This window comes from Megalobrama amblycephala, linkage group LG22, assembly GCF_018812025.1.
Source record: "Megalobrama amblycephala isolate DHTTF-2021 linkage group LG22, ASM1881202v1, whole genome shotgun sequence".
Classification (NCBI taxonomy): Eukaryota; Metazoa; Chordata; class Actinopteri; order Cypriniformes; family Xenocyprididae; genus Megalobrama; species Megalobrama amblycephala.
In genome coordinates, this window is record NC_063065.1 from 18,859,230 (window position 1) to 18,868,783 (window position 9,554).

At 37.6% G+C, this 9,554-nt stretch overlaps 1 long non-coding RNA gene across 1 annotated transcript in view; it reads left to right on the forward strand.

Annotated features, from left to right (window-relative positions):
- Nucleotides 1-8,086, forward strand: part of LOC125258130 — a 75,455-nt gene extending 67,369 nt beyond the window's left edge. Inside the window, exon 4 of the long non-coding RNA XR_007182537.1 lies at nucleotides 4,338-8,086. This is a non-coding gene — a long non-coding RNA (uncharacterized LOC125258130). The remainder of the gene's footprint in view (nucleotides 1-4,337) is intronic.
- Nucleotides 8,087-9,554: the final 1,468 nt, after the last annotated feature.

Consider the following 9,554-nt stretch of genomic DNA (forward strand, 5'->3'; position numbering starts at 1 on the left):
CATTCGAAGGTCTTAAGGGTGTGGAACAACATGAAGGTAACTAATGACAGAACTAAACCTTTAAACCCATGAAAATGCAGATACTGCTGTAAATAATAGTAAAAAATAACTTTTTAAAACTGTTGTTCAATTATTAGCCCTTGGCAGATTTTGACTCATACCCAACTCCTATGATCCAATCAATTCCCGAAGGACGAAATCAAGCCCCGCCCTACATTTTTTTTCTCATTCCGTAAGCCTTTTCTCTCAGATATGTCTCAAATTAGTAATAAAAGACCATCGTAACTTCCATTTCATGCCGACTTTAACAATTTACACCTGGCAGATGATAAAACTGCCACCAAACAACCCCCTATAAATGATTTAGAAGACCTAGCAATGACAAATACTGGGGAAATTGTCAATGCCAGCTACACAGTGGCACTGAGTTTTGCATTGGCAATCGCCATTTACATCTAGATTAAGAAAAATGTAAAATTCAGTATTATCAATATTTAGAGAAAAACAGAGACTGATAACAATTTCTAGAACTTGTCATCTAGAAACATCCTGTTCACCTTGAAAAAACACCTCACAAACTATAACATGAGAAACAAGCCAGGGGTGAATGTGTATATGAGTGAATTATACACCGATTAGGCATAACATTATGACCACTGACAGGTGAAGTGAATAACACTGATTATCTCTTCATCACGACACCTGTGGGATATATTAGGCAGATAGTGAACATTTTGTCCTCAAAGTTGATGTGTTAAAAGCAGGAAAAATGGGCAGGTGTAAAGATTTGAGCGAGTTTGACAACGGCCAAATTGTGATGGGTAGACGACTGGGTCAGACCATCTCCAAAACTGCAGCTCTTGTGTTGCCGGTCTGCAGTGGTCAGTTGTCGGGTGTGTGTGTGTCGCTTACACGAGGAACACATGGCACCAGGATGCACTATGGGAAGAGGGCAAGCCGGCGGAGGCAGTGTGATGCTTTGGCCAATGTTCTGCTGGGAAACCTTGGGTCCTGCCATCCATGTGGATGTTACTTTGAGACGTACCACCTACCTAAGCATTGTTGCAGACCATGTACACCCTTTCATGGAAACGGTATTCCCTGGTGGCTGTGGCCTCTTTCGGCAGGATGATGCACCCTGCCACAAAGCAAAAATGGTTCAGGAATGGTTTGAGGAGCACAACGAGTTTGAGGTGTTGACTTGGTCTCCAAATTCTCCAAATTCCCCAGATCTCAATCCAATCGAGCATCTGTGGGATGTGCTGAACAAACAAGTCCAATCCATGGAGGCTCCACCTCGCAACTTACAGGATTCAAAGGACCTGCTGCTAACATCTTGGTGCCAGATACCACAGCACACCTTCAGGGGTCTAGTGGAGTCCATGCCTCGACGGGTCAGGGTTGATTTGGCAGCAAAAGTTTTGTCCAACACAGTATTAGGAAGGTGGTCATAATGTTATGCCAGATCGGTGTACACTGTATCTGTGTCTGATATATATACCCTTTCAAAGGACTAGGAGAAAGGTTCTGGTGCCTTCTTGGAAACTGAGAAAGCAGCGTAGCTTGCTAAATTAGGACACATCTGTCGAACTTGACACACAGGCTGATTAATGGCAGAGTGAAAAATGTTGCGCTCACCAGCCAGAACTGTACATGCAGCCCTGCTCACATTGCACTCAGACACACGTGAATGCACACGCATATATATATATGCACCTATGTTTGAACATCATTAGAGTACATAAACAGAGCTAGGCTTTATTGTCTACACACAACATAATGAGTTTAAAATGACTTCATTTATGGACCTGTCTGACGCATCAATGAGGTCAAGTCTATTTTAGTTTTGCCAATTCAGGTCATGCATTTCATGTTTAGAGCTAATTTGTTACTTTAAAACTCCAGAGACAGGACAAATGTGACTTTTCAATTATAAATCAGTGAGTTAACTGGATTAGCTTTGCCATTCATTACAATTGCCCTCTAAATGTGTGACAAGCCTAATGTATTGCTCACTGCTGACCAGAGAATGTGTGCAATGCCAACAGTCATCATTCTAACACATACTGTATATGTCATACGGAAATAAACTATATACTAAATATATGTGGAAGAATTTGTGACTGTATGGCATGGGTGTTTCTTCAGCTACGTGTGTCGGCTAAGCACTAGAAAATATGCTTTCTTAAAACAGACTTTTCACACCCTCTCTAGTTTACTTAATTTGTTCATACAATACAGGCACCTCAGAATGCTGTCATTTTTTTTTTAATTTTGTAATCATATTTTTGGAACTAAATAGTCTTGATAAATTCATAGCAAGCATTTTTATGTTTTTTTCACATCTCATATTTCATCTTAAGCATGTTCTTACTGACACTTTTGTTGTCTCAGTAAACATGTAGACTAACTTAGACTAACTTTAAAATAGCTTATTATGGAATGTTTCCCATATTGTGTGCGTTGGAAATGATGTCCAAACTGACAGTCATAATTTGTCTAAAAACTGATAGGCCTATCAATAATGTTCACACAATCTCAAATACTAAAAGGGTTTTTTATTTAACTCTTTGTATAGAATAGTGTAATTTTAATAATTACACTATGTAATACAATGTAATAAGTTATTATTATTATTATGGATTTTCATATTTTAAAGTCACCATGAAATCAAAATGAACAGTTCTTATTTTTTATGGAACATCATAGATGATTTATCCATGCACATCTTCAAAAACATCAAATTCCCCACCCCATTCGTAAACGCCTATAACTGGCAATTGTGGTTACGGCTCACAGATACACACGGCAGCGTTTGAAAGCAGGTGTCTATTGTGGACCAGTCTGCTGATAGACGCTTACTTTCAAATGCTCCCATTCCCGCTTTCAAATTCAAACGCTGCCGTGCGTTGATCATTGTAGCCAATCACAGACATACCCGATGAGCACGTCAACAAAATGGAACCAATCAGAGGTGTTTACGAATCCGCTCAACAGTGCTCAAAGCATCACATTTTTAAAATTTCAGTACCGATAGGTACCAATTTCGGTACTTTTGACAACTCTACTATGAACAAAATCAAGTTCTGACCTACGTTTTTTCTCATTCAAGAAGCAGTTTCATTCGGATATACGTTACGAAAGATAATAAAAGATGGTTGTGTTTTCTGTTCATGCCAACTTTAAGAGTGAAATTTTAGATGTAGACTTTTTTTTAATCTCTGGGACAAAAACTGTGCCCTTAGTTGAAGAAACACCCATTTAAAACCTGTGAGATCTAAAGCTGGCTGCTGCTGGTCTTGACCATTGGCAGCATCTCTTGAGCTGGCTCTATATGTGGAATGTGTTGACAGGGTACGAGCCAGGCTCGAGGGATCTTGTTCTATAGCCAATTAAAGGTTGGAAGTCTTACATTAGAGTCTGCTTGATAAAGTTACATCATTCTCACTATGCACTGCCCACAAAACCACTAAGCAGGGCTTTGATTGTTAATAAAACCGCCAATAAACATTCCCTGGAATTGAATATCGCTGACATGACTATTAGGTTTTTGAGTCATTATTCGGTTTACCTCTTGCAAGCTAATTTTGTTGTGAAGTGAACTGAAATAACACTTTATCCATTGTGACATCCATAGCTGGCTGTCAGGCTTCCATGAGACTAAAGCCCAGTTTTTGGTCACGGGAATAATGACACATGGCTCCTGTAATGCTGCTCACTCGGATTCCGGGAATCCCTGCAACAACCAACTGTGTGGAAATCCAATACACAATATGCTGTTATATCTGAGAGCTCAAGCCACGCACTATATCATTCCCTTCATAGGAACAGCTGTCCTTTCAAGGCAAGTAATCTGATAGCAAGCGAAAAAGATTGTGTATTTCTTTTGACACAGGGCATAAACTTGTTAAGGGTTGTTCGAATCACCCGGGATGTTTCTTTGCTATAGTCGATTTCAATTTGTACGTATTGAAAGGTTGTTTAATCTCCTTTGGCTGTTTGGACAGGGTGTCTCTTCAAACTAAAACAACTGACAGAAATAGGTTATTGGAAAGGAAAAGAGGTTATTCTGCTACAACAAATTGGGTTTGACAGCATCAGAGAAACTTTTTACAAGAATTTGAATGGAAAATAAGAATTTAACTTTCATTAATTGTACAATTACATCATTAGAATCTCTGGGACCCCCCAAAAAACTGAATAAATAGATGATTTCCTGATGGTGTACCAGCATCGCCACCATGGACGCAGATTTAGCTCATTAAAATGGACAATAAGAGGGAGCAGGGGAGGGGGAATCATTGTGTGATTCTGCTCTCTCTTACCCTCCCTTACAGGTGGAATTTACACACAAAGGACGGCAGGCTTCTATCTGCTCATCTGAGTGGACGCAGCAGTTTTGAAAAGCTCTAACAGGATTAAAGTGAGGACTGTCGAACCACAGAGCTGCTGTGGTGAAAAACCCTTCCCACATCTCCCTGATCACTATTCTGTTCACTCTCACAAGAACAGTCAGAAAAAAACTTGTTTGGCTTTTACAAAAAAAAAAAAAAAAGTCACATTACAAGATACAAAGTTTCAAATACAAGAATTTTTTTTTTTTTTACTCTGAGGCCTAAATGTTAGAAGTCATGATACCACAGAAGTAGTAACAGATCTTTTCTTTAATATTGAGGCACGCATCCAGGTGAAACAAAATGCAAAGCAGGGACTCTGTTCTGTCCATTGGTTGTTGATTAGATAGTAGTGTTGAGAAGTCTGATTAATTTCAGCAAATTCGTTCTTTCAGATGGTTTGTTTTCAAATTTGATTCAGCGTTCCTATACTGGTATGTATATTTTTGACATATCTCAGTGTCATGTCATGATTAAACTGAAACATTCAAATAAAGTCATGTGTGTGATCGCATATTGCTGATTATTACCTTTAAATCACTTAATGTATGTTGTTTATCACAGCTTCATTTTGTGATCCTGCATGTCGAATACACTGACACATATTGACTAACTTCATGTATGAAAGTTCCTACATTAATGCAGACATTGATGCCAAACGTGTATTGAAGAATAAACTATAAAAAGTATAAATTAATATTATAAATTCCATGACTTAGCTTAAGAAATAGCTTAGCTTAAAAATGTAATCAGCATGCACAATTGCTTACATTGCTTACATGCTTACAAACTTACATATCTCGACAGAAAGGTTAACATTAAAGGACACTGACAGCAGCAGGTTTATTAGGCTGCTGTCACTAAAAGACCAAATGCACAGATCTAATACTGACAAGCATTTGATTACTTTCCCAGCTGTTTATGGTCTCTAAAGACATAACTGGCTGCATTTAAGTGAAATCTTTTAGTTTCTCAGCCTTGTAAAGTTTAAAGTAAAAATGATATATGTATGGATAAACTTGCATTTAGAAAAGAGTTAGGGTTTTCATTTCATCCTGACTTTAAGTCCTCCTGCAAACAAATCATATTAGAACTTCTTCAGAAATTGACTTTTCTGAGCAAATTTTATAATTAACCAGCTGGACTTTCTAAGCAACTGGCCTTCAATCCAATGTCTGAATATGACTTTCTTATTAAGCAAAAAGCAGCACATCAAAAGAGAAGTATGTCTGAATATGCTGTATTCATGTAACCTTCTCCCTTTAAATACTTTGGTCAGTTCAAGATTATTTGATGGAATTTTATGTTATATATTTGAAAGAATTAAAAGAGCAGTTTCATGTCTATCCTTGTACCGTTCAACCGAGGTTTGGCGGTTGAGGTTGATATGGGATTTAGAAAGTAATTAGTCATAAGTAATGCAATACTTTTTAGAGAAAGTAATTATAATCTAATTACACTGTTGACAATGTAATTAGTAGCTAATAATTAATTACTTTTTTGGAGTAACTAACCCAAAACTGAAAACTGCAAACACAGCAGACACATGCATTGTATGTGTTTGCATGTGTGTCTGTGATTATATCTGTGTCTGGCTGTGTATATTACACAGGTTTATCTCCCTCTCATCTTTGAGCCTGTGTTGTATCAGTGATGTTTGGCCCATTTCTGCTCTTCTACAAACACTCTGCGAGAGGGAAACACTGCTGACACAACAGGATGTGTTAGTAAAAACAGCCACTGGATCATCTTTCCACATAGCCATGAATAAGGTAACCATGCAGATCTGGGATTTGCTTACTTCACTAAAAGATTGGGCAAAAGCAAACTAAATATATAATAGCATGATTTCTAAATACTTTTTGTCTAGACTTGATCTTTGATACAAAAAAGTTATAAACTGATGCCTCGTTGATCCCATAAGCATGAGTTTCGCCATATGATACACAAAGGGTTTAATTGCTTTAAAACTAGACAAATTGCACAACAACCTACGAAGCAAGTCAGGTCAAGATTTTTAAAAAGCTCCTTATAGAGCTGAAATTCAGCATTTTCTGCAATGCTCGCCCTCTGTGTCTTAAAATATGATGTCTTACATAAAAAATTACAATATAGATTTTGCAGCCAGCTGGAGCTGGATTGCTCTGCAGTGATGATTGAGCAATATATTTAATACAATGGCACACTTGTGTGTGAAATTGCATTATAGTTCAATAAACAAGAAGTTAATGTTGACAAACTTATATTTCAAACATAATAATGCTTGTTACTTGTTTTTGCTCTGAAAATAATTCCAAATTCTACAGCAAAACTGTTGGACATGAACACACCATAGTTGTGTTTAGTTCCTAAATGAATCAGTATTTTCAACAAATTTGTTGAGTTAATTATTCAGTGACTCACTCAAACAACTGAGTTGAAACAGTTAGTAATTCCAAAGCTACATAAAATTTCCATAAAAAATAAAATTACAAACAACAGGACAAATACAATAGAAAAAAGATGCAAATGAAATAAACAATTTAGGGTGTTTTCACACCTGAGCATTTGTTTCGGAATCTGGTGCGTTTTCTTCCTTGGCTCGGTTCGTTTAGACATATGTGAACATGGCAATCGTGCTCTGACCCGCACCAAAACAATCGCCTTGAGATTGCCTGAACGAGGTGGTCTCGGCCCAACTGCAAATGAACTCTAGGTCAGTTCGCTTGTGGTGCAAACAATCCAATCCAAATGACCAACGAACCAAACAATATCATATTTCATAACGGGAAATGTGTTATATAAAATGCAGCAGTGTTTGATTCTGTGAGTGAGCACGTTAGTTAGGCTACTTCAGTTAAAATACAAAGAGTTTTTCAACTTAAAATGTTGTGTAATCACGCTACTCCATGCAAGAATGCTGTCCCGACGAAGCCTTGATTCCTGCTCTAGCTGCATTATAACTTTCATATAGTGTTTCCATGTGTCTTGACACAGTTAGCCTATTATACAGCGCTGGGAGATACAGAGAGATCGCGCTTGAATTAGTTCGAATGTAGTGCATAATTTAGTGTTTGCATGTGTCTCAACAGTTGGTACTAAACATGCCACAATATGCTCATGAAGCGAACTTGTCAGTCATTTTAATGGATGACGCAGACTAAACTCTGACCAATAAGGGACAGTTGTACACGCATGTGACTTGCATAAACGCATTTTGGTATGCTTTGAAATATTGCCTTGTGAAAGCAAAGCAAACCAACAAGAAAATGCAACACTGTAACAACTTAAGTCCCTGTTTCGGAACAATGCAATTGATCTACAGGTGTGAAAACACCTTTAGTCTACTACTAATGTCTAATAGCCTACTATACAGAAATTGAATAAAGTAATCAAATGAAAAAATAAAACTCAGGTATAGTCATCACAGTATGAATCAAATATACAATGATTCTTATTAAAGTTACTAAAGTTATTCATTGAAGAGCATGAATAATGCTTTCGCTTTCTTTTGTTGTTTGATTAACATTAAAGGACACAGACAGCAGCAGGTTTATTAGGCTGTTGTCACTTTAAGACCAAATGCACAGATCTAATACTGATAAACAGGGTTTGACATTAACTTTTTTGCTCACCAGTCACTGTGGCTAGTGGTTTTCCAAAGTTACTAGCCACTCAGCATTTTTCACTGGCCACAATTTTGACATTGATACCATGGGGAAAAACTGCCATATAGATATTTTTATTATATCATAATTTGGCTAAAGGTATATTAGGCTGCTGTCACTTTAAGACCTGACACATGGATCCATTATACTGTTACACATGCATTAAAATATAATGACTGTGTTTACGTGAATACTCGCCAAGACCGGCATTTTGACATTATGTTGTGTGTATTCAGCAAAAAAAATATTTTTGACAACATTGCTCTTAGTTCATTATTTCAGATGACTTTTTAAAAGACTACAATTGAAAACTGTATATTTAGACTAGATATAAAATTTAACCCACCAAAGTGGCTATAGTAGGAGTGACTGCATTACACGCCACTGCTGAAATCCAAAATCATTTGGCGGGTTGGCGGGTGTTAATGTCAAGCCCTGCTGACAAGCATGTGATTACTTTCCCAACTGTTTATGGTCACTTAAGGCATAACTGACTGTGTTTAAGAGAAAACTTAATTGCCAAGACGGACATTTTGATATATGTAGGTGCCCGAGCACCGATGGTGTGAGGACCCTATTGTAATTGCTCAGTCAATTCTTCTTCTTCTCCAAAATGGAGTTTTGAGCACATTTTTGAGGGCCTAAACATGCTCGAAAACTCATGAAACTTGCACGTGTCAGAAGAGGTGAAAATTTATGTCTGATATGGGTTTCAGAATTAGGTGTGGCAAAATGGCTCGATAGCGCAACCTACAAATTTTCAATTAAGCGCCCTTCATGCTGTGTTTCACATACAAGTATGAAATTCAGTAGACATATGTAACAGCCCAATACCAAAAAAAAAGTCCCCGGGGTGCAAAATCTGTAAACCCAACAGGAAGTGAGATATTTAGAATTTTCTCTGCAAAATTTTTGCAGTTTTTGCCATTTCCAAATGTTGTACTTTAACGAACTCCTCCTAGAGATTTAATCAGATCAACATTGTATTTGGTCAGTCTAATCTAAAGGCCTTGGCGACATTAAATTGCGAAGATCTAGAGTTTTCACTGAAGGGCGTGTCCGTTGCGGCCTGACAAAATTCGATATTTCGCCATTAAACAGGAAGCTGTTGTAACTCGGGTATACAATGTCTGATCCGCCCCAAATTTCACATGTTTGATAAGAGTCCTGGCCTGAACACATCTACATGGCAACAGGAAATTACATGTTTTACAGTGTGATTAACTCCTCATAGAGATTTAACCAGAACAACATCATATTTGGTCTGTCTAATCTTAAGGCCTTAGCAATGATAAATATCAAAGATCTTGAGTTTTTGTTGAATGGCATGTCCGTCTGACAAAGTCTGATGTTTCGCCATGAAAGAGGAAGTTGTTGTAACTCAGGAATACAGTGTCCGATCTGCCCCAAACTTCACATGTGTGATAATAGTCCTAGCCTGAAGACATCTACATGGAAATATTCAGTTATGGTCAATGCACCACCTGTTGGCAGCAGGAAACATGGCACTTTG